The sequence below is a fragment of the Globicephala melas genome, chromosome 2, assembly GCF_963455315.2.
Source record: "Globicephala melas chromosome 2, mGloMel1.2, whole genome shotgun sequence".
NCBI classification, from domain to species: Eukaryota; Metazoa; Chordata; class Mammalia; order Artiodactyla; family Delphinidae; genus Globicephala; species Globicephala melas.
Genome location: NC_083315.2, coordinates 73,886,638 through 73,910,149, shown reverse-complemented (window position 1 = coordinate 73,910,149; position 23,512 = coordinate 73,886,638). Strand labels below are relative to the sequence as shown.

Here is a 23,512-nt window from a genome sequence, read left to right as displayed (position 1 = left end):
AAAAATAACCTCTCTTCTGTCAAGAAAGCCACGCCTGGTTCTCTTTCTCTGGGGACCTTCTACCCTATCTTCTTACAGCAGGAAAGCCATCAAAAGAAAGTTCATGATTGACTCCAATGAATTCTTTGATTAATCATTGCTATAGTAGTTAACTATCCCTGAATGTTTTTGAGGACACCAAGTCTAAAGGACTCTTCCTTCACAATGTTTCTAGTTTTTTCTTTCTGGTATCATCTCATCCTAGATTACTACAGCAATTTCTAACCTGTTTTGTTTCCTTGAGATTCTTTCTACTACAATCAGTCCTAACTTAGCCATTGAACTAATGGCTAAAACTAACTGTTTTAGGTAAAACAGTTTTCTATTGCTGCCTAACAAATTACCACAAATTTAGTGGCTGAAAACAATACTCTTTTAAATGTTCACAGTTCTGTGGGTCAGGAGTCTGGACATAGTGTGACTGGGTTCTCTGCTTAGGGTCTCACAAAGCTAAAATCAAGTTGTTGGCTGGGCTGCATTCCCATCTGGAACTGGGGCCCTCTTCCAAGCTTATGTGGAAAGTTCAGTTCTTGTGGTTGTAGGACTCAGGTTCCCATTTCTTACTGGCTAACAACTGGGAGATGCTTTCAGTTCCTTAAGGCCATTCTCATTCTCTGATAGGTGACCCTCTTTATCTTCAAAGAGCAATCTTCCATCAAATTCTTCTCATACTTCAAGTATTTCTCTCTAAGTACTGATCAATCCCATTTAAGGGCTCATTGGATTAGGTCAGGTCCACCCAGGATAATCTACTTTCCTTAGAATCAACTATTCTATACAACATAACCTAATCATGGTTGTGATGTCCCATTCACACTCAAGGATAGGAAGTAGACTAGGGAGAGGGAATCTTGCGGCCATCTTATAATTCTATCTACCGTATACAGTAAACAGCTATTTAAACTTAGCAACATTAAAAACAAACCTAATTTCAATGCTCACTGTTTATTGCATCTTACTTCTTTCCTCTGGGTTCACTTTTCTCTTTGACAAGATTATTTATGATTTGACATTGATTATATTATTATTTGACAAGATTCTTTAGTGATTATTTTATTGAGGGTCAGTAACAGGTAAACAATTTTAGTTGCCAGAAAATGTCTTCATTTTATTCCCACTCTTAAATTACAGTTCAGACTTGTGTGGAATTCTAATTGACATTTACAGCTACTTCTCCATTGCCTTCTGGCATCTGAAGACTGAAGTTGGATATTAGTTTAATTGTACTTCCTTTGTCACTAATGTTTTCCCCTCCTTGATAGCATTTAAAAGTTTTTAACAGTGATATTTTCCAGTTCCACTAGAACAAGTCTAAGTGTGTACTTGTTTATTTTCCTCTTGGTTTCTAGAGTACATTTTCAGTTTAAGGATGCCTGTCTCTCTCAAATTTTGCAAAATTCTTTATTTTTTTCAAATATTGCTATTCCCGTATTCTTTTCATCTTTTTTCCAGGAACTCTTAATAGAATTATATCCCAAACAATTTATTCTCCATGTACATTAACTGTTCTTTCATATTTTTATTTCTTTGTATCTAAGTACTGCATACTCAGAGAATCCCCCAGTGCTGTCTTCCAGTTCAGTAATTCTCTCTTCAACTCTTATCCAGAGTTTGTCCCTTCTACTGATTTTTTTTTAAAAAGTCCAGTCAGTATAATACTCCATTTGAACACTTTCTAATTAGTTTGCTTTATTAGCCATGAATTTTATTTTTTTAACCTATTCTATACTTTAAAAAAATTTGTATTTCTTTGCAGAAACAAACTATATTTGTTAGATTTTTAAAAAATTACTTTCTTTTGTCTCAGGTAAATTTGCTTTTAGACCATAGTTTTGTTTGGCTCCCCTTCTTAGAATTAGTTTCCTTCTTATGTTTTAGAATTTAGGTTTTCAGATTCTGGGGTGGGAGGTTTTTATTTTTCTCTCTTTTTTTTTGTGCTTACCTCCTGCTGTCTAGTGATTTTACAGTTGCCTTCACAGGATCTCCCCTAGAGGCCTTAGGTGAGAACTCAGTGTAGTGGCAGCTGTTCCCAGCTCCCATCCTAGGGGATATTATTAATATACAAGGCAATATTGGATCAGGTCCAGGTAAAGAGGATGTGTCTGTGTCCTTTCACCTCTCTAGATGCTGATTTTCTCATAAATCATATTCCTTGGCCAAAGCATCCTTGAACTTGACAGAGGAGCTCCACCCCTAGTCATGGCTTCAAGCAGTGAGAGGGGCTTAATTCCCCAACTCTTCATGAGCACTTTACTCCCTGTTATCCCACAGAAGCTGATCTGCTGACCTCCTCTATATGCTTCCAGACCCAGAACATGTTCCACAGCTTCAGTCCTACACATCTGCTCAAGATTTTCAGCAGAGGACTGACATAATATCATGCACATTTTAAAGAATTATACCAGCTTCTGCATTGAGAATAGGCTTTGGGGATCAGTGGTGTGGCTGAGGGGAGCAAGAATGGAGGCAGAGAGGCTAGTGAGGAGGCTGTTGCAATGATCAGAGATGATGGTGGCTCAGACTGACACAAGGGAAAGCAAAGAATCAAGGATGACTGCTAGAGTTCTGCTTGGGGAAGCTGGGTGGATGCAATGGTCTTCACTGAAATAGGGAAAAAATTAGATCTTTTCCCAAATAAGTGAGATGGTTGTCCAAACCCAGATGATTAGGGTTTTTTGCAGGCCCCTCCAGATGTGAAGCCCAGAGTCAGAGGAAATTTTGTCTCCAACATAAAGGTCAGACATCTATTGGACCAAAGGATCAGAGATCCCAAAAGGATCAGCCCCTCTAAAATTGGGATGGGTCACCCTGATAAAGGAGCTCTTTGGTATTGACAGTTAATGGCTAATTTACCCTAGACCCAGCTTAGCTTCTGTTTCTGTATATTCACTGCCACCTACTTGCCTGAAACAGCCTGTGTCCAGTCTGATTTTTGGGAGTGGGGCTATCTTCTTTCTCTGTGATACCTCAGGTTTAATCCTGTTACCCTGGCAGTTAGCCTTGGCATCCATACCACCAATGAGAAATCAAAAGATAATTTAGATTCATTACCAAAGTATCATTTAGGGTATGTCTCTGTGTGTAGATAGTGAAGTCAAATGTTGAGGCATTATGAGAATTATTCAGGCAAAGACATTTCTTCCTCCCTTATATGGATATTGCATGAAAATTTTCTAGGCTTGTCATTAACTAGCTCATTACCTTAATTAACCAGTTCATTATGTAATTGTAGACACAGCCTTAAAATTATTTGTACTGTTTCTTTCTGTGTGTAAATAACTGTGAAGTAAAAATATTAATTTATGAATGTAATTGTGTAGGTGATCACTCCACATTTACTCAGAATTAGCAATTAGTGCATGCAAATCAGCTAAGACAAAAGTCTCTCAGATCCTGTTCAGAATACAGGAAGACTTAATTTTCAAGGACGCCTGCTTCTGGCCCATCTGATTCTCAAAAGTCACGTTCTTGCTTCTGAAAATCAGAAACCGACCATATTTGTTGTGAGCTTTATGATCAGTGTTAATGCCCTTGCAAACACAAGAAATAAAATGCTAACAAATCATCATCCATTACCTAATTATATTTACCTAGACAGATAAAGTTGGAGGGAAAAGAGCGGATCATATTTTTTTTAAAGGCGTTTCTCATTTTGCAAACAAAGATGAAATTTATAGCTTAATTATTCCTCATAGTACCATACAGAGCCTTTGCTGTTAATCATACCCAAGTCCTGAGATTTTGCTCCCAAAGAAGTATAAAATGTGTACTGACTCCCAATTAAATCAATTCTCCCTCCAGTGTGGGTAGTAGTGCTAATGGGATTTAATGTTCCTGAGGTTTCACTGGGGTCCACAGTAGGAAAAACTCTGATGTAGATGGAGTATCATTCCTTCAGCAACACAAATATCAACTAACACAGAATAGTACATCTGTCTCTGACACCTTGAATTGTGGAAGTTATAAGAATTAGTCATCTTCATTAAAAATCATGCTTGTGGATATCGTAGGGAAGATGGCGGAAGAGTAAGACGCGGAGATCACCTTCCTCCCCACAGATACACCAGAAATACATCTACACATGGAACAACTCCTACAGAACACCTACTGAACGCTGGCAGAAGATCTCTGACCTCCAAAAAGGCAAGAAACTTCCCACGTACCTGGGTAGGGCAAAAGATAAAAGAATAAACAGAGACAAAAGGATAGGGACGGGACCTGCACCAGTGGGACGGAGCTGTGAAGGAGGAAAGGTTTCCACACATTAGAAGCCCCTTCGCGGGCAGAGACTGCGGGTGGCGGGGGGGGAAGCTTCGGAGCCGCGGAGGAGAGCACAGCAACAGGGGTGCGGAGAGCAAAGCGGAGAGATTTCCGCACAGAGGATCGGTGCCAACCAGCACTCACCAGCCCGAGAGGCTTGTCTGCTCACCCACCGGGGCGGGCGGGGCTGGGAGCTGTGGCTCGGGCTTTGGTCAGAGCGCAGGGAGAGCACTGGGGTTGGCGGCGTGAACACAGGCTGAAGGGGCTAGTGCGCCACGGCTAGCCGGGAGGGAGTCTGGGGAAAAGTCTGGACCTGCCAAAGAGGCAAGAGACTTTTTCTTCCCTCTGTTTCCTGGTGCTCAAGGAGAGGAGATTAAGAGCGCTGCTTAAAGGAGCTCCAGAGACAGGCGCCAGCCACGGCTAAAAGCCTGGACCCCAGAGATGGGCATGAGATGCTAAGGCTGCTGCCGCCACCACCAAGAAGCCTGTGTGCGAGCACAGGTCACTCTCCACACCCCTCTTCCGGGGAGCCTGTGCAGCCCGCCACTGCCAGGGTCCCGGGATCCAGGGACAACTACCCCGGGAGAACCCACGGTGTGCCTCAGGCTGGTGCAACGTCACGGCGGCCTCTGCCGCCCCAGGCCCGCCCTGCACTCCGTACTCCTCCCTACCCCCTGCCTGAGTGAGCCAGAGTCCCCGAAGCAGCTGCTCCTTTAACCCCGTCCTGTCTGAGCGAAGTACAGACACCCTCCAGCGACCTACACGCAGAGGCGGGGCCCAATCCAGAGCTAAGCCCCGGGAACTGTGAGAACAAAGAAGAGAAATGGAAATCTCTCCCAGCAGCCTCAGAAGCAGCGGATTAAAGCTCCACAATCAACTTGATGTACCCTGCATCTGTGGAATACATGAATAGACAACGAATCATCCCAAATTGAGGAGATGGACTTTGAGAGCAAGATTTATGATTTTTTCCCCTTTTCCTCTTTTTGTGAGTGTGTATGTGTATGCTTCTGTGTGAGATTTTGTCTGTATAGCTTTGCTTCCACCATTTGTCCTAGGGTTCTATCCGTCCATTTTTCTTTTGTTGTTGTTTTTCTTAAAAAATTTTTTTTCTTAATAATTATTTTTTATTTTAATAACTATTTTATTTTATCTTACTTTTTTTATTTTACTTTTTCTTTCTTTCTTTGCTTCCTTCCTTCCCTCCTTCCTCCCTCCCTCCCTCCCTCCTTTTTCTTTCTTTCTTTCTTACTTATTTACTTACTTACTTACTTACTTACTACTTTTTCTCCCTTTTATTCTGAGCCGTGTGGATGACAGGCTCTTGATGCTGCAACCAGGAGTCAGTGCTGTGCCTCTGAGGTGGGAGAGCCAACTTCAGGACACTGGTCCACAAGAGACCTCCCAGCTCCACGTAATATCAAACGGCGAAAATCTCCCAGAGATCTCCATCTCAACACCAGCACCCAACTTCACTCAATGACCAGCAAGCTACAGTGCTGGACACCCTATGCCAAACAACTAGCAAGACAGGAACACAACCCCACCCATTAGCAGAGAGGCTGCCTAAAATCATAATAAGTCCACAGGCACCCCAAAACACACGACCAGACGTGGACCTGCCCACCAGAAAGACAAGATCCAGCCTCATCCACCAGAACACAGGCACTAGTCCCCTCCACAAGGAAGCCTACACAACCCACTGAACCAACTTTAGCCACTGGGGACAGATACCAAAAACAACGGGAACTACGAACCTGCAGCCTGCAAAAAGGAGACCCCAAACACAGTAAGATAAGCAAAATGAGAAGACAAAAAAACACACAGCAGATGAAGGAGCAAGATAAAAACCCACCAGACCTAACAAATGAAGAGGAAATAGGCAGTCTACCTGAAAAAGAATTCAGAATGATAGTAAAGATGATTCAAAATCTTGGAAATAGACAAAATGCAAGAAACATTTAACAAGGACCTAGAAGAACTAACGATGAAACAAACAACGATGAACACCACAATAAATGAAATTAAAAATACTCTATATGGGATCAATAGCAGAATAACTGAGACAGAAGAACGGATAAGTGACCTGGAAGATAAAATAGTGAAAATAACTACTGCAGAGCAGAATAAAGAAAAAAGAATGAAAAGAACTGAGGACACTCTCAGAGACCTTTGGGACAACATTAAATGCACCAACATTCGAATCATAGGGGTTCCAGAAGAAGAAGAGAAAAAGAAAGGGACTGAGAAAATATTTGAAGAGTTTATAGTTGAAAACTTCCCTAATATGGGAAAGGAAATAGTTAATCAAGTCCAGGAAGCACAGAGAGTCCCATACAGGATAAATCCAAGGAGAATTACGCCAAGACATATTCATCACACTGTCAAAAATTAAATACAAAGAAAACATATTAAAAGCAGCAAGGGAAAAACAACAAATAATACACAAGGGAATCCCCATAAGGTTAACAGCTGATCTTTCAGCAGAAACTCTGCAAGCCAGAAGGGACTGGCAGGACATATTTAAAGTGATGAAGGAGAAAAACCTGCAACAGATTACTCTACCCAGCAAGGATCTCATTCAGATTTGATGGAGAAATTAAAAACTTTACAGAGAAGCAAAAGCTGAGAGAGTTCAGCACCACCAAACCAGCTTTACAACAAATGCTACAGGAACTTCTCTAGGCAAGAAACACAAGAGAAGGAAAGGACCTACACTAACGAACCCAAAACAATTAAGAAAATGGGAATAGGAACATACATATCGATAATTACCTTAAATGTAAATGGACTAAATGCTCCCACCAAAAGACACAGATTGGCTGAATGGATACAAAAACAAGACCCATATATATGCTGTCTACAAGAGACCCACTTCAGACCTAGAGACACATACAGACTGAAAGTAAGGGTATGGAAAAAGATATTAAATGCAAATGGAAACCAAAAGAAAGCTGGAGTAGCAATTCTCATATCAGGAAAAATAGGCTTTAAAATAAAGACTATTAGAAGAGACAAAGAAGGACACTACATAATGATCAAGGGATCGATCCAAGAAGAAGATGTAACAATTGTAAATATTTATGCACCCAATGTAAGAGCACCTCAATACATAAGCCAAATACTAACAGCCATAAAAGGGGAAATCGACAGTAACACAATAATAGTAAGGGACTTCAACACCCCACTCGCACCAATAGACAGAACTTCCAAAATGAAAATAAATAAGGAAACACAAGCTTTAAATGATACATTAAACAAGATGGACTTGTTCATCCAAGTCCATCCAAAACAACAGAATACACATTTTTCTCTGGTGCTCATGGAACATTCTGCAGGATAGATCATATCTTGGGTCACAAATCAAGCCTTGGTAAATTTAAGAAAACTGAAATTGTATCAAGTATCTTTCTCGACCACAACGCTATGAGACTAGATATCAATTACAGGAAAAGATCTGTAAAAAATACAAACACATGGAGGCTAAACAATACACTACTTAATAACGAAGTGATCACTGAAGAATAGAAGAGGAAATCAAAAAATACCTAGAAACAAATGACAATGGAGACACGACAACCCAAAACCTATGGGATGCAGCAAAAGTAGTTCTAACAGGGAAGTTTATAGCAATACAATCATACCTTAACAAATAGGAAACATCTCGAATAAACAACCTAACCTTGCACCTAAAGTAATTAGAGAAAGAAGAACAAAAAAACCCCAAAGTTAGCAGAAGGAAAGAAATCATGAAAATCAGATCAGAAATAAATGAAAAAGAAATGAAGGAAACGATAGCAGAGATCAATAAAACTAAAAGCTGGTTCTTTGAGAAGATAAACAAAATTGATAAACCGTTAGCCAGACTCATCAAGAAAAAAAGGGAGAAGACTCAAATGAATAGAATTAGAAATGAAAAAAGAGAAGTAACAACTGACACTGCAGAAATACAAAAGATCATGAGAGAGTACTACAAGCAACTCTATGCCAATAAAATGGACAACCTGGAAGAAATGGACAAATTCTTAGAAATGCACAACTGGCCAAGACTGAATCAGGAAGAGATAGAAAATATGAACAGACCAATCACAAGCACTGAAATTGAAACTGTAATTAAAAATCTTCTAACAAACAAAAGTCCAGGACCAGATGGCTTCACAGGAGAATTCTTTCAAACATTTAGAGAAGAGCTAACACCTATCCTTCTCAAACTCTTCCAAAATATAGCAGAGGGAGGAACACTCCCAAACTCATTCTAAGAGGCCACCATCACCTTGATACTAAAACCAGACAAGGATGTCACAAAGAAAGAAACTACAGGCCAATATCACTGATGAACATAGATGCAAAAATCCTCAACAAAATACTAGCAAACAGAATCCAACAGCACAGTAAAAGGATCATACACCATGATCAAGTGGGGTTTATCCCAGGAATGCAAGGATTCTTCAATATATGCAAATCAATCAACGTGTTACACCATATTAACAAACTGAAGGATAAAAACCATATGATCATCTCAATAGATGCAGAAAAAGCTTTTGACAAAATTCAACACCCATTTATGATAAAAACCCTCCAGAAAGGAGGCATAGAGGGAACTGTCCTCAACATAATAAAGGCCATATATGACAAACCCACAGCCAACATCGTCCTCAATGGTGAAAAACTGAAAGCATTTCCACTAAGATCAGGAACAAGACAAGGTTGCCCACTCTCACCACTCTTACTCAACACAGTTTTGGAAGTTTTCCCCACAGCAATCAGAGAAGAAAAGGAAATAAAAGGAATCCAAATCGGAAAAGAAGAAGTAAAATTGTCACTGTTTGCAGATGACATGATACTATACATAGAGAATCCTAAAGATGCTACCAGAAAACTATTAGAGCTAATCAATGAATTTGGTAAAGTAGCAGGATACAAAATTGATGCACAGAAATCTCTGGCATTCCTATATACTAATGATGAAAAATCTGAAAGTGAAATCAAGAAAACACTCCCATTTACCACTACAACAAAAAGAATAAAATATCTAGGAATAAACATACCTAAGGAGACAAAAGACCTGTATGCAGAAAATTATAAGACAGTGATGAAAGAAATTAAAGATGATATAAATAGATTGAGAGATATACCATGTTCTTGGATTGGAAGAATCAACATCGTGAAAATGACTCTACTACCCAAAGCAATCTACAGATTCAGTGCAATCCCTATCAAACTACCACTGGCATTTTTCACAGAACTAGAACAAAAAAACTTCACAATTTGTATGGAAACACAAAAGACCCCGAATAGCCAAAGCAATCTTGAGAACGAAAAATGGAGCTGGAGGAATCAGGCTCCCTGATGTCAGACTATACTACAAAGCTACAGTAATCAAGACAGTATGGTACTGGCACAAAAACAGAAAGATAGATCAATGGAACAGGATAGAAAGCCCAGAGATGAACCCACGCACATATGGTCACCTTATCTTTGATAAAGGAGGCAGGAATGTACAGTGGAGAAAGGACAGCCTCTTCAATAAGTGGTGCTGGGAAAACTGGACAGGTACATGTAAAAGTATGAGATTAGATCACTCCCTAACACCATACACAAAAATAAGCTCAAAATGGATTAAAGACCTAAATGTAAGGCCAGACACCATAAAACTCTTAGAGGAAAACATAGGCAGAACACTCTATGACATAAATCACAGCAAGATCCTTTCTGACCCACCTTCTAGAGAAATGGAAATAAAAACAAAAATAAACAAATTGGACCTAATGAAAGTTCAAAGCTTTTGCATAGCAAAGGAAACCATAAACAAGACCAAAAGACAACCCTCAGAATGGGAGAAAATATTTGCAAATGAAGCAACTGACAAAGGATTAATCTCCAAAATTTACAAGCAGCTCATGCAGCTCAATATCAATAAAAAACAAACAACCCAATCCAAAAATGGGCAGAAGACCTAAATAGACATTTCTCCAAAGAAGATAGACAGACTGCCAACAAACACATGAAAGAATGCTCAACATCATTAATCATTAGAGAAATGCAAATCAAAACTACAATGAGATATCATCTCACACCAGTCAGAATGGCCATCATCAAAAAATCTCGAAACAATAAATGCTGGAGAGGGTGTGGAGAACAGGGAACACTCTTGCACTGCTGGTGGGAATGTGAATTGGTTCAGCCACTATGGAGAACAGTATGGAGGTTCCTTAAAAAACTAAAAATAGAACTACCATATGATCCAGCAATCCCACTACTGGGCATATACCCTGAGAAAACCATAATACAAAAAGAGTCATGTACCAAAATGTTCACTGCAGCTCTATTTACAATAGCCCGGAGATGGAAACAACCTAAGTGCCCATCATCAGATGAATGGATAAAGAAGATGTGGCACATATATACAATGGAATATTACTCAGCCATAAAAAGAAATGAAATTGAGCTACTTGTAATGAGGTGGATAGACCTAGAGTCTGTCATACAGAGTGAAGTAAGTCAGAAAGAGAAAGACAAATATCGTATGCTAACACATATATATGGAATTTAAGAAAAAAAATGTTATGAAGAACCTAGGGGTAAGACAGGAATAAAGACACAGACCTACCAGAGAACGGACTTGAGGATATGGGGAGGGGGAAGGGTGAGCTGTGACAAAGCGAGAGAGAGGCATGGACATATATACACTACCAAACGTAAGGTAGATAGCTAGTGGGAAGCAACTGCATAGCACAGGGAGATCACCTCGGTGCTTTGTGACCGCCTGGAGGGGTGGGATAGGGAGGGTGGGAGGAAGGGAGATGTAAGAGGGAAGAGATATGGGAACATATATATATGTATAACTGATTCACTTTGTTATAAAGCAGAAACTAACACACCATTGTAAAGCAATTATACTCCAATAAAGATGTAAAACAAAATTACTTGCTAATTTCAAGAGTAAAAACTTTATGCCATTTATACTTAAAAAAAATCATGCTTGTGGGTGAATAATAGCAGTTGAGTTGCCTCAATTATTGGACAATATTTGGACACATTTCTAGGTTATCTATTTACAAATATACTGTCCCTGAAATGGAGCAGGACCCTATGGGGCCTTCCCAAGACAGACACCCTCCATGTCCTCTGCCTGCCTTTTGTCTGTAGAAAAACTTTAGTCAAAAATAAATTTAATCAGAGAAATGAGAAAATGCAGAAACAAATAAAAAGCAGTCAAACAGGACAAAATAATAATAGTATAGTCATTAAGCAAAGTCAAAGACTTTTAGCTCCTTGTCGAGGGCTATAGATAATGTTCTGAGCCATATTCTCTGAGCTGTTTTGTAGATACTGAAACCCCCACCAGGTGGAAGACATTAACTACATGATGACCAAACTGTAGCCATGACATAAGCTACCATAATTCCAAGAACTGGCCTCAAGGAAATGGGAACAAACCGACCCTGAACTGAAGATTAACGGTAGTTAAAACAATCAAACATGATGTTGATCAAACCACCGCATGACTAATTTCAAGACGATCATCAGAGCAGACTATGCTGTTCTACATGTAGCCACCTCTCTCCATCTATACACCCCTGAAACTCTCCTTTAAAAGCTCTTGCCCACTGGCCGGCAGCGGGAAATTGGTCTTTGGACATGAGTCCACATTCTCTCCCAGTTGCCAGCCTCAAAAATAAAGCAAATTTTCCTTTCGACCAACACCTGCCTCTTGAGTATTGGTTTTCGAGCAGTGAACAGCCGGACCTGAGTTTGGTAACATCCCAAAGTTTTATAAGATGCATCCACAGGTCTGTGTAAACCGAGCTACATGTGCTGGCCACTGTGATCACATATATTCTTCTTTTTAAAATGCGGAATGCTTCAGGAATTTGCATGTCATCCTTGTGCAGGGGCCATACTAACCTTCTCTGTATTGTTCCAATTTTAGTATATGTGCTGCCGAAGCGAGCACATCACGTATATTCTTAACTCTTCATGTACCTTGGGGAGGCTGTCAGGTGCCAGACTCCCTAAGTTGAGAGCTACCTTGAAAATGCATGGACTGGAGTGGTTAGGGAAAATGAAGGTAGGTATCCAATCCATTTCTCATTTACTCATGAATTTGATGTTCCAACTTTTATTCTCCCGCTTAGTGCAACTCACTGGTATCACCACCAGAGGGAACAAGGTTAATGTTTGGAGAGAAAAGCAAGTAGACTTACATCACTACTCACAGCAGTGATAGATAACTTGCCTATCAGAGGCTGATATCTAAATGTCAGCCACATGCTAGGTATTTTACAACATTATTTCTTTATTTTTAATGTCTTAAGTTTAAATTATATTATCTCTTTTTAAATAGAAAATATATTTACAAGTTTAAAAAATTTTAAAGTCCAAGAGAGTATAATGTGAAAACTCTCCCCTGCCACCTTTGTCCCTCAGCCTCTCAGCTACCTTTCCCACAGGCAACTAATGTTAGCAGTTTCCTGTGATATTTCACTTCATGGGTATGTAATGTTATCTGTTTCTTTAGAGCTAACTTATGCATATATATGTAAATGAATACATTCTTTCCCTACCCTTTAAAAGATAAATGGTAGTATGCTATACACACAAATGTGCATTTAATGATATATCTTAGAGACTGTTCCATATCAATACAAAAAGAGCTTCCCCAATCTTTTTTTATGATGTCATTATATGCATATGCTATAATTTATTCAATCAGTTCTTTATTTTTATTTTTTAAAAATTATTTATTTATTTTATTTTTGGTTGCATTGGGTCTTTGTTGCTGCACACGGGCTTTCTGTAGTTGTGTTGAGTGTGGGCTACTCTTTGTTGTGGTGTGCAGACTTCTCACTGCAGTGGCTTCTCTTGTTGCAGAGCACGGGCTCTAGGTGTGTGGGCTTCAGTAGTTGTGGCACATGGGCTTAGTTGCTCCGTGGCATGTGGGATCTTCCTGGACCAGGGATCGAACCCATGTCCCCTGCATTGGCAAGCGGATTCTTAACCACTGCCCCACTAGGGAAGTCCCAATCAGTTCTTTATTGATGGGCATTTAGGTTACTTAAAATCTTCTGTGATTACAAACAATGCTACAATGAATAAACCTGTAAATATACTATTTCTTAATAATGCAAGTTTACCTTCTGGAAAGAGTTGTCAGCAGTAACTTCATTTTGTACCTTAGAACTCCATCTTGTTAAACTGGGAACTCTGCTGACCTGACTCTGCTGACTTAAAAAAAAAAAAGGAAGCTATTTGCTGAGAAAGTAATCCCTGAGAACTGCGGAGAAATGTGCCTTTACTGAAACATCCTTGACAAGTCAATAAATTCTTACAGGAAAAAAAAAAAAAAATATATATATATATATATATATATATATATGCCATCCAATCATAGTTCTTGGCAAACAACTTATGTAAACTAAATGTACTTCTCTATTTTCCTTTTAAGACCCCTATTTTTTGCTCCCCAGAGAGGACATTTCATTATTCTGGTTGCTGTCAGAATCTGTGCTTCCACATTGCAATTCTAAGACCCCAAATAAATGCATTTCTTTGTTTACAGTCTACCTCTTTTTCTGAGATGACAACCTGTAGGATACATTCTTAGAACCGGAGTAACTGGGGCAAAGAGTATACACACCCATAGGCTGTTTCCAACCACATCACCATTTCACACACAGCAGGGCTCAGAGAAGTGACTCACTCAAGGACACACAGTTATTAAACACTGGAGCCAGAATTCAAACGTGTTTTTTCCATATCTCCACATTGCTCTTTTACTGGCTGATAAGATTTTTCCTCAACAATAAATAATAACTGAGTATGTATATGTACAATGTGTGTGGTAAGTGCTTTGTAGGATACAAAGGAGTAAAGACATGGATACTGTCCTCAAGGAGGTTATGATCGGGTAGTTTTAATAAAAAATTGGAAGGAAGGAAGTGGATGAAGCTATGGAATATATATACCCCCCACACCTATACTACACACACACACACACACACACACACACACACACACATAGACACACACACACGTAAATGTATATGTATTGGGTTAGCCAAAAATTTCCTTTGGGTTTTTAAGTAAAAATAAAAGACATATTTTTCATTTTCACCAAGAACTTTACTGAACAACGTATTCACCATTTTGTTCCACTACCTTCTGCCATTTTTCAGGCAACTTCATAATTCCATCTTCCCAAAACTTTTTAACTTTTTGAGCAAAGAACTGTTCCAGGCGTCTTTAACAGTCTTCCAGGGAATTGAATTTTTTTCCATTAAGAGAATTTTGTAAAGACCGAAATAAATGGAAATCCGAAGGTGCAATGTCTGGTGAATACAGCGGATGAATGAGAACTTCCCAGCCAAGCTGTAACAGCTTTCGCCTGGCCATCAAAGAAACATGCAGTCTTGCATTATCCTGATGGAAGATTATGAGTTTTCTGCTGACTAATTCCAGACGCTTTTCATCGAGTGCTGCTTTCAGTTGGTCTAATTGGGAGCCGTACTTGTCAGAATTAATTGTTTGGTTTTCTGGAAGGAGCTCGTAACAGAGGACTCCCTTCCAATCCCACCATATACACAACATCACCTTCTTTGGATGAAGACCAGCCTTTGGTGTCGTTGGTGGTGGTTCATTTCACTTGCCCCACGATCTCTTCCATTCCACATTAGGGTACAGCATCCGTTGTTTTAAAACCGGAACGTTTTTGTTACATTTCAGTAGAGGATCACATGTGGAAATACGGTCAAGAAGGTTTTTTTTCCCGCTTAACTTATGTGGAAACCAAACATCAAAGCGATGAACATAACCAAGCTGCTGCAAATGATTTTCAATGCTTGATTTGGATATTTTGAGTATGTCTGCTATCTCCCGCGTGGAATACGTTGACTGTTCTCAATTAATGTCTTGATTTGATCGCTATCAACTTCAACAGGTCTACCTGACGACCATGGAGCATCATCCAGTGAGAAATCTCCAGCACAAAACTGCACAAACCACTTTTTTTTTTTTTTTTTTTTTTTTTTTTTTGCGGTACGCACGCCTCTCACTGTTGTGGCCTCTCCCGTTGCGAAGCAGACTGTGGACGCGCAGGCTCAGCGGCCATGGCTCACGGGCCCAGCCACTCCGCGGCATGTGGGATCTTCCCGGACCGGAGCTCGAACCCGTGTCCCCTGCATCGGCAGGCGGACTCTCAACCACTGCGCTACCAGGGAAGCCCACAAACCACTTTTGACACATTCGATCAGTCACAACACCTTCTCCATACACTGCACAAATCTTTTTTGTGTTTCAGTTGCATTTTTACTTTTCTTGAAATAATAAAGCATAATATGCCAAAAATGTTGCTTTTTTCTTCCATCTTCAATATTAAAATGGCTACACAAAAATTCACGAATTTTGATAAGTTTTTTTTTTTAATGCACGCTGATGTGACAGCTGTCACAGTACAATCTAACAAAATTGTTTCAAATGAAGTTAAAGACAACTAAGCGCTACTAGAGCCACCTTACGGAAAAAACAGAATGAACCTTTTGGCCAACCCAATATATACCTATATATTTACACACATATACATACCTATGTAATTTAAAGTAAATACTAATAATGGATGTGACTATTTAAGCAGTATTAAATCACCTCTGCTACAAGTCTGCTATCTCATTTATTCATTCCTTCATCAAAATGTATTGAGAACTTGCTGGATTTTTCTGTATACTCCTGAGTCTTAGGTCTTATTTGTAGATTTCTACCTTGGTCCTGATTCCCAGATCCTCATCTGCTAACCTCCTATTAGAGATGTTTCCCTTCAGACTAAAGTGTCATCTTGTCGTTGGCCTTCCTCGCATGAGACCGGAGCTCTGTTCTGAGCACTAGGCCACTGGCTGGAGCCCAGCTGTTTGTTGACAATGTTTCCAGAGGCTGAAACTTAAGTGTCCAGTCTCTGGCTTTCACCTAGTCCAGATCTGGAGTGCCAGGTCTAGAGCTTTCCTATTGTCCTGGCTCATTTTAAAAAAATGGACACAGCCTTTATATGGATAGTAAGGTTTGAAAGATATATGAATAGGAAGTTTCTCCAATTACAAAGCGTTATACAAATGCTAATTTTTATCATGAAAGGATAGGGCCCCAGGTGTAAATTTAGGATGTTATCAGCACAGAGGTGCTGGAACGTGGCTATGTATGTTGAGCCCAATGAAAACACAGGAGACCACTAACAAACATCCACCTCATACGTGCAAAGTTAAACAAGGGCTCATAAATGCACCATATTCAAAAGCATATGAATACATCTGACAGGTGTACTTAAAGCTTACTTGAAGCTTTCTAAAAAGTTTTTTTTAAAGTAAAGAAAAGAAAAAGCAAAACTCTGACCAGAAGACACATAGTATAGTAGACACTATTGGCTGCCTACCCAACGGCCCTTCCAACTTCCCCTATTTCTTGCTGGCAGAGCTGATTCTCATTTCAGAGGCTTAAATGTCAGAAAGGTAGTTTCCCAGCTTTCTTGCAGCTAGGGCATTGGCATGGGACCCAGGAAGTCTTGGCCAATGGACCTGAGGGGAGGTCTGCTGGTGAAGTTCTGTGAAGCTTTCCTCCCTGATCAAAAGAGAAACATTACCCTTTCTGCCTTTGAACATGGTTACTAACTTGATGTCTGGAGTAGCAGCAGCCACCTTGCTACAACGAGGGAATGAGCGTGAGGACGACAGACAACACATGGAAGAGAACTGAGCATTAAGACGGAAAGAGCCTGAGTCATGGATGTCACTGTTGAGGGATGTCCCTGTAGCCTCCCTGCAGCCTTACCTTTAGACACGTTTTATGTGAAATGGTAACTGATCTTTCATTTAAGCCACTTTCAGTTAGGTTTTCTACGCTTGCAGCTAAAATAATCCTATTTTTAAACATAATCTTTACATTAACTATCTTAATTTGTTATTGTCCTGGGTATTTGTAAGACCAGTTTCATTCACCTACCATCTTTCTCTGATTGAGACTTTGGCTTGAGGAATAGCTACAGTGTAGTAGAGGTGTTAGCAGGTAATGAGATTATGTATATTATAGACCTTAATTTTTACAAGCCAAGTTCAGCTGGTTCTCCCACTGCACAAGGTAATATTGATTCTGTTTTACAGATCTGGTAAGTAAGGTAGAGTGTGCTGTAGACACCTGCCCAGAGAGAGGGTGTTAAAATTGATATAGAGAAATGTATGTCTCTGATTTGATTCTGCTGTTAAAATTTCTGATTTATGTAGTTAAAATTACCTGCCAAAATACAATGACATGATTAAAGAATGTCCTCTCCACTCAAAGCATGCTGCGAATTTTGTTTCAGTTAATTGGAGATACGTGTGTACGTCCAGGGTTTGCAAAGCCCCACTATTTATTTTCTTTTCACCTAAACTGACCCAGGAGATGTTTCTTTCAAGCTTTCATGCAAAAAGGTGAATTTAGTGTACATTTTCAGTGTTGTGTTCTATATGTTAAGCGCACAATGACCATAACTGCAAATTTATTCAAAATCTGATGAAGAATCTCATTTTTTAGATACTTGCAAGGCTCTTCTTCTGTGACCTCAGGCCCATGCTACTAAGGGCTTTGCCTTTGCAAATGATAACAATGTTGAACACATTTCATTTCAATGAATGCAATTCAACGTGAAGCTCAAATTCTTTTAGTAAGAAGCCCTAAGACTAAACTATTTTAAAAGTTCTATTGTAGAAATTAGAATGGAAGTGATTCAATTATAGTAGACTATTTTTCAGGAATATGATCAATGAGCAACAGGTAATGTATTAAAGAGAAAAGATAAACAGCATTTCCTAAATATGACTATTTCCCACATTTCAGAAGTAAAATGTAATCTTGCAGTGACTTGGAAGTACAAAACTAGATACTGTGGAAGCTAATTGAATGATAAACGAAGCAATTATGCTTTATAATATAATCTTACCAGTTTAAGGCTGGAAATTACCAAAGTGCACAAATACACATTAAAAAACAAAAATTGGGCTTCCCTGGTGGCGCAGTGGTTGAGAGTCCGCCTGCCGATGCAGGGGACACGGGTTCGTGCCCCGGTCCGGGAAGATCCCACATGCCGCAGAGCGGCTAGGCCCGTGAGCCATGGCCGCTGAGCCTGCGCGTCCGGAGCCTGTGCTCCTCAACGGGAGAGGCCACAGCAGTGACAGGCCCGTGTACCGCAAAAAAAATAAATAAATAAAAATAAATAAATAAAATAATAATTTTTTGCATTGCAACGATTATATTCATTTTTAACAATTATAAAATACAGATAAAAAACAGATAAAAATATAAATAAATAGTCCCATTACTCAGAGATTACAATGTTTTGACATATATTCTTTGACCTCTCTCTTTGTGTCATGTATATTATGATATACAGCTTCTAAAAAATGCGATATTATAGCTTACATATTGTATTATATCCTGATTTTTTAGCTTGAAATGATTTCAAACTTAAAAAATTTTGAAAGTGCAATACAAAGAACTCCCTAAACCCACCATCCAAAGATCCTATTCAAGTTTTAGCAAACTGTATGAATAAATGTTCTTTATACAAAAGGACCTAATCCAGAAATAGACACTGCTCTTAACTGTCAAGTCTTTTTAATATCCTTCATTGTGGGACAGTTCCTCAGTCCTAACTTGACTTTTATGACCTTGACATATGTGAAGATTACAGGTTAGTTGTTTTGTCAACTGTCCCTCTATTTGGTTTTGTCTGATGTCTCCTCATGATTAGATTCAGTTTATGAATCTTTGGCAGGAATATCACAAAGGAATGTTGTGCTCTCTCACTGCGTTTTATAAGATGGCATACTATTTGATTTCTCCACTACTGGTGACGTTAACTTTTGTCACTGGTAATGTATGGCAGGTTTTTCCCTATAAAATTACTTGTTTTTCCTTTGTAAGTAGTAAATATTTTGCATGGAGATACTCCGAGATGATATATATATCCCATTTTCCAACTAAATCTCTTCCACTAGTTTTAGCATTTCTTGATGTTTCTTAACTGAATTTATTATTACTATGATAGCTACCAAATGGTGATTTTCTAAATCCATTATTTCTTCTACACTTGTTAGTTGACATTCTATTATAAAGAAGAGATTTTTCTTCATTCATTTATATCAGTGTGGATTCATGGATTTCTACTGTTTCCTATTACTATCTATTTCTATTACTGCCATTAATTATTCTGACCATGAAATTGTCCCATATTTAGCCAATGGGAATCCCTGAAAGCTAACTTCCATGTCCTAGTGACATGTCCATACTGTTCTTTGAGCACTGCCTTACTTTCTGGTACAAGATGTTCCAGGCATATTGTGTACTTCCCTGCTCTAGCCCTGAAATCAGCCATTTCTCCAAGAAGCCCTACTTCTTCTTTGTGGAGGTTCTTTTTAATGGAGAGGTCTTTTAAGACTTAGGAAGTGGTGTGCTTACTGCTACTGGAAGGTTGATGCTCCCAGACACTCAGGGAAAGATACATTCTGTATAATACATATACATTTACATTTATATTTGGTTTTATGTTTATGCATACTGAAAGCCATAAATTCACAATATCGCCAATTCCAGTCCAATACTGCAGAGTTCATTCTAACCTTCCCTCTTTTCATATTTGTAACTCTCTTTTCTGACGGTGAGAAACCTCTTTCTCTTAATCCATCGCTCAATCTGCCAACCTCTGGCGGGTCAACTTGAGCCTTATTTTTAAAAGAATCTTAATATATTATTATCTTTCCAAGTCACTAAATAATTATCTACAAGGCCATTTTTAAAGGCTAAATGTTATTCCACTAAAGGTATACTTGACCATTTAGGGTGCCAGTAATGAATATTCTTTTATCTGAATCTTTATATAATCCATTATTATTTACTATTTCTAAAAGAGAAATTACTGGGTGAAAGGTAAACATATTTTCAAGGCTCTCAATTTACAGTGCCTCATTTTATTTTATTAAATATATATTTTTTGGCTGCCCCATGCAGCACGTGGGATCCTAGCTCCCCGACTAGGGATGAAACCCATGTCCCCTGTGTTGGAAGCGTGGAGTCTTAACCACTGGTCTGCCAGGGAAGTCCCATAGTGCCACATTTTGAAGTTGAGTAAAACTGTGTGAAGTTGGATCCCACTTATCTGGAATTTATAATCACTCTTTCATGGGTTGGACTAAAACTGAACTCTGCAGTGGCTAAAAAAAAAGTGGCAATTACCTCATAAAATGAAAAATATGGAAGAAATATTTACTCAAGAGAGCAAATGGTTCTCAAACCCCTTACAAGCATCTATTTAGTAGCTACTTCCCGAATGTCAGATGTGTTCAAGCCACTTGCTGAGCACTACAGGTTACATAAGGTTGCGTTAGATGCCAATTCCTTCCTTCAGAAGTGGCAAGGAAACCATTAAATTAGTGAATTAAAAATCCTTAATTTATTCATCAAAAGAAGGTCCTCTAGGACCTCTGTTTGGCAGGACTTCATTAAGGATTAATTTTCATTATTTAAAAAAATCTTTTAAAGGGCATTTAAAAAAAGTCTATAGTTGTGACTAATTCAGAACAGAATTTTCCTTTATATCCTGTAGTACATTTTTCTTATTAGAACATCATAGAGTACATTTTTATTATCCCTATCCTTCAAACCCCCCTCACGTCCCACTTAAATCCTATGCTCTACTGGCCTATAAGTCCATGCCAAACCCCCATACAACACAAAAACATATAAATACATACATAAATTTTAATTAATCTATCCAACAAAGCATGAACATTTCAGTGCTCAAAGTAAGACAGACCTAGAAAATAAACCCTAATTATACCAATGAATTACTTAGGTATATACCACTTATACAGACAGACATCTCCCTAGATCTACTGGCCATTTTTATTAAAATTTTAACACTAAATCTAACATAAATCACACAAAACTATATATACGTTACTTTACTATATAAACACAACCTGCTAATGGAGCTTAAAACCTTAAGCAACGCACTGAAAATGCCTAGATGAGTTTATTAACTCTATAACCTTTCTATTAGTTTGTAATAAGATTACACACGCAAGTGTGTGCACCCCAGTGAGAATACCCTCTAAATCATTAAGATTAAAAGGCGCAGGTATCAAGCACAGTAACAGTAGTAGCTCAAAATGCCATGATTAACCACACCCCGACGGGAAACAGCAGTGATAAAAATTAAGCCATAAACGAAAGTTTCACTAAGTTATACTACCTACGGTTGGTAAGTTTCGTGCCAGCCACCTCAGTCATACGATTGACCCAAATTAATAGGAAACCTGGGTAAAGCATGTTAAAGAGTAATAAAAAATAAAGTTAAATTCTAACTGAGCCGTAAAAAGCCACAACTAAAATAAAAATAAATTACAAAAGTGACTTTAGTATTTCCCAATTACATGACAGCTAAGACCAACACTGGGATTAGATACCCCACTATGCTTAGCCCTAAACCCAAATAATTACAATAACAAAATTATTCACCAGAGTATTTACTAGCAGCAGCTTAAAACTTAAAGGACTTGGCGACGCTTCACACCCCTCAAGAGGAGCCTGTTCTATAATCGATAAACCCCGATGAACCTCACCAACCCTTGCTAATTCAGTCTATATACCGCCATCTTCAGCAAACCCTAAGAAGGAATAAAAGTAAGCATAAATATTACACATAAAAACTCTAGGGCAAGGGGTAACCTATGGGATGGGAAGAATATATTCTATTTCAAGAATATATTCCTCACACACGAAAGTTTCTATGAAAACTAAAAACCAAAGGAGAATTTAGCAGTAACTTAAGAATAGAGTGCTTACTTGAACAAGGCCATGAAGCATGCGCACACTGTCCGTCACCCCCCTCAGGTATTATAACAACTTTCTATAACCTGTTAACAAACACCAACTCTATGAGAGGAGACAAGTCGTAACAAGGTAAGCATACTGGAAAGTGTGCTTGGATCAATCAAAGCATAGCTTAAATAAAAGCACCTCGTTTACACCTAGGGAATTTCCTAATCTATGAATACTTTGAACAAATCTAGCTGAAACCTCCACAAATTTTACTAACACAAGCAAATTAAATAAATCATTCACTCAACATTTAAAGTACAGGAGATAGAAATTTAAAACCACCTTTGGGGCTTCCCTGGTGCCGCAGTGGTTGAGAGTCCACCTGCCGATGCAGGGGACACGGGTTCGCGCCCCAGTCCAGGAAGATCCCACATACTGCGGAGCGGCTGGGCCCGTGAGCCATGGCCGCTGAGCCTGCGCGTCCGGAGCCTGTGCTCCGCAACGGGAGAGGCCACAACAGTGAGAGGCCCGCGTACCGCAACAAACAAACAAACAAAAAAACCCCACTTTTGGCGCTATAGAGAAAGCACCATAAGGGAATGATGAAAGAAGCATTACAAGTAATAAAAAGCAAAGTTTACCCCTTTTACCTTTTGCATAATGATTTAACTAGTAAACATTTAACAAAAAGAACTTATGCTAAATATCCCGAAACCAGATGAGCTACTTACGAACAGTTTGTAGAACAAACTCATCTATGTAGCAAAGCAGTGTGAAGGTTTATAAGCAGAGGTGACAAACCTAACGAGCCTGGTGACAGCTGGTTGTCCAAGAAAAGAATCTTAGTTCAACTTTAAAAATTAGCAAAAAATATTATAAACTTTAATGTATTTTTAAATGTTAATTTAAAAAGGTACACCATTTGGGACTTCCCTGGTGGCGCAGTGGTTAAGAATCCGCCTGCCAGTGCAAGGGAGTCAGGTTCGAGCCCTGGTCTGGGAGGATCCCACATGCCGTGGAGCAACTAAGCCCATGCACCACAACTACTGAGCCTGCACTCTAGAGCCCACGAGTCACAACTACTGAGCCCGCGTGCTGCAACTACTGAGGCCCACGCTCCTGGAGCCCGTGCTCTGCAGCAAGAGAAGCCACCGCAATGAGAAGCCCGCACACCGCAACGAAGAGTAGGCCTGCTCGCCGCAACTAGAGAAACCCCGCGTGCAGCAACGAAGAGGCGATGCAGCCAAAAATAAATAAATAAGTAAATTTATATTTTTTAAAAAAAGTATACCTTTTTAGAAATGGATACAACCTCATCTAGAGAGTAAAAATAAACAACACCATATTGGCTTAAAAGCAGCCACCAACTAAGAAA

At 39.1% G+C, this 23,512-nt stretch overlaps 1 non-coding gene across 1 annotated transcript; it reads right to left on the bottom strand.

The window, feature by feature from the left end:
* Window positions 1-12,149: 12,149 nt before the first annotated feature.
* Window positions 12,150-12,256, bottom strand: LOC115864884 (U6 spliceosomal RNA). Its single transcript, XR_004044177.1, has one exon. It is a non-coding gene; the product is annotated as a U6 spliceosomal RNA (small nuclear RNA).
* Window positions 12,257-23,512: the final 11,256 nt, after the last annotated feature.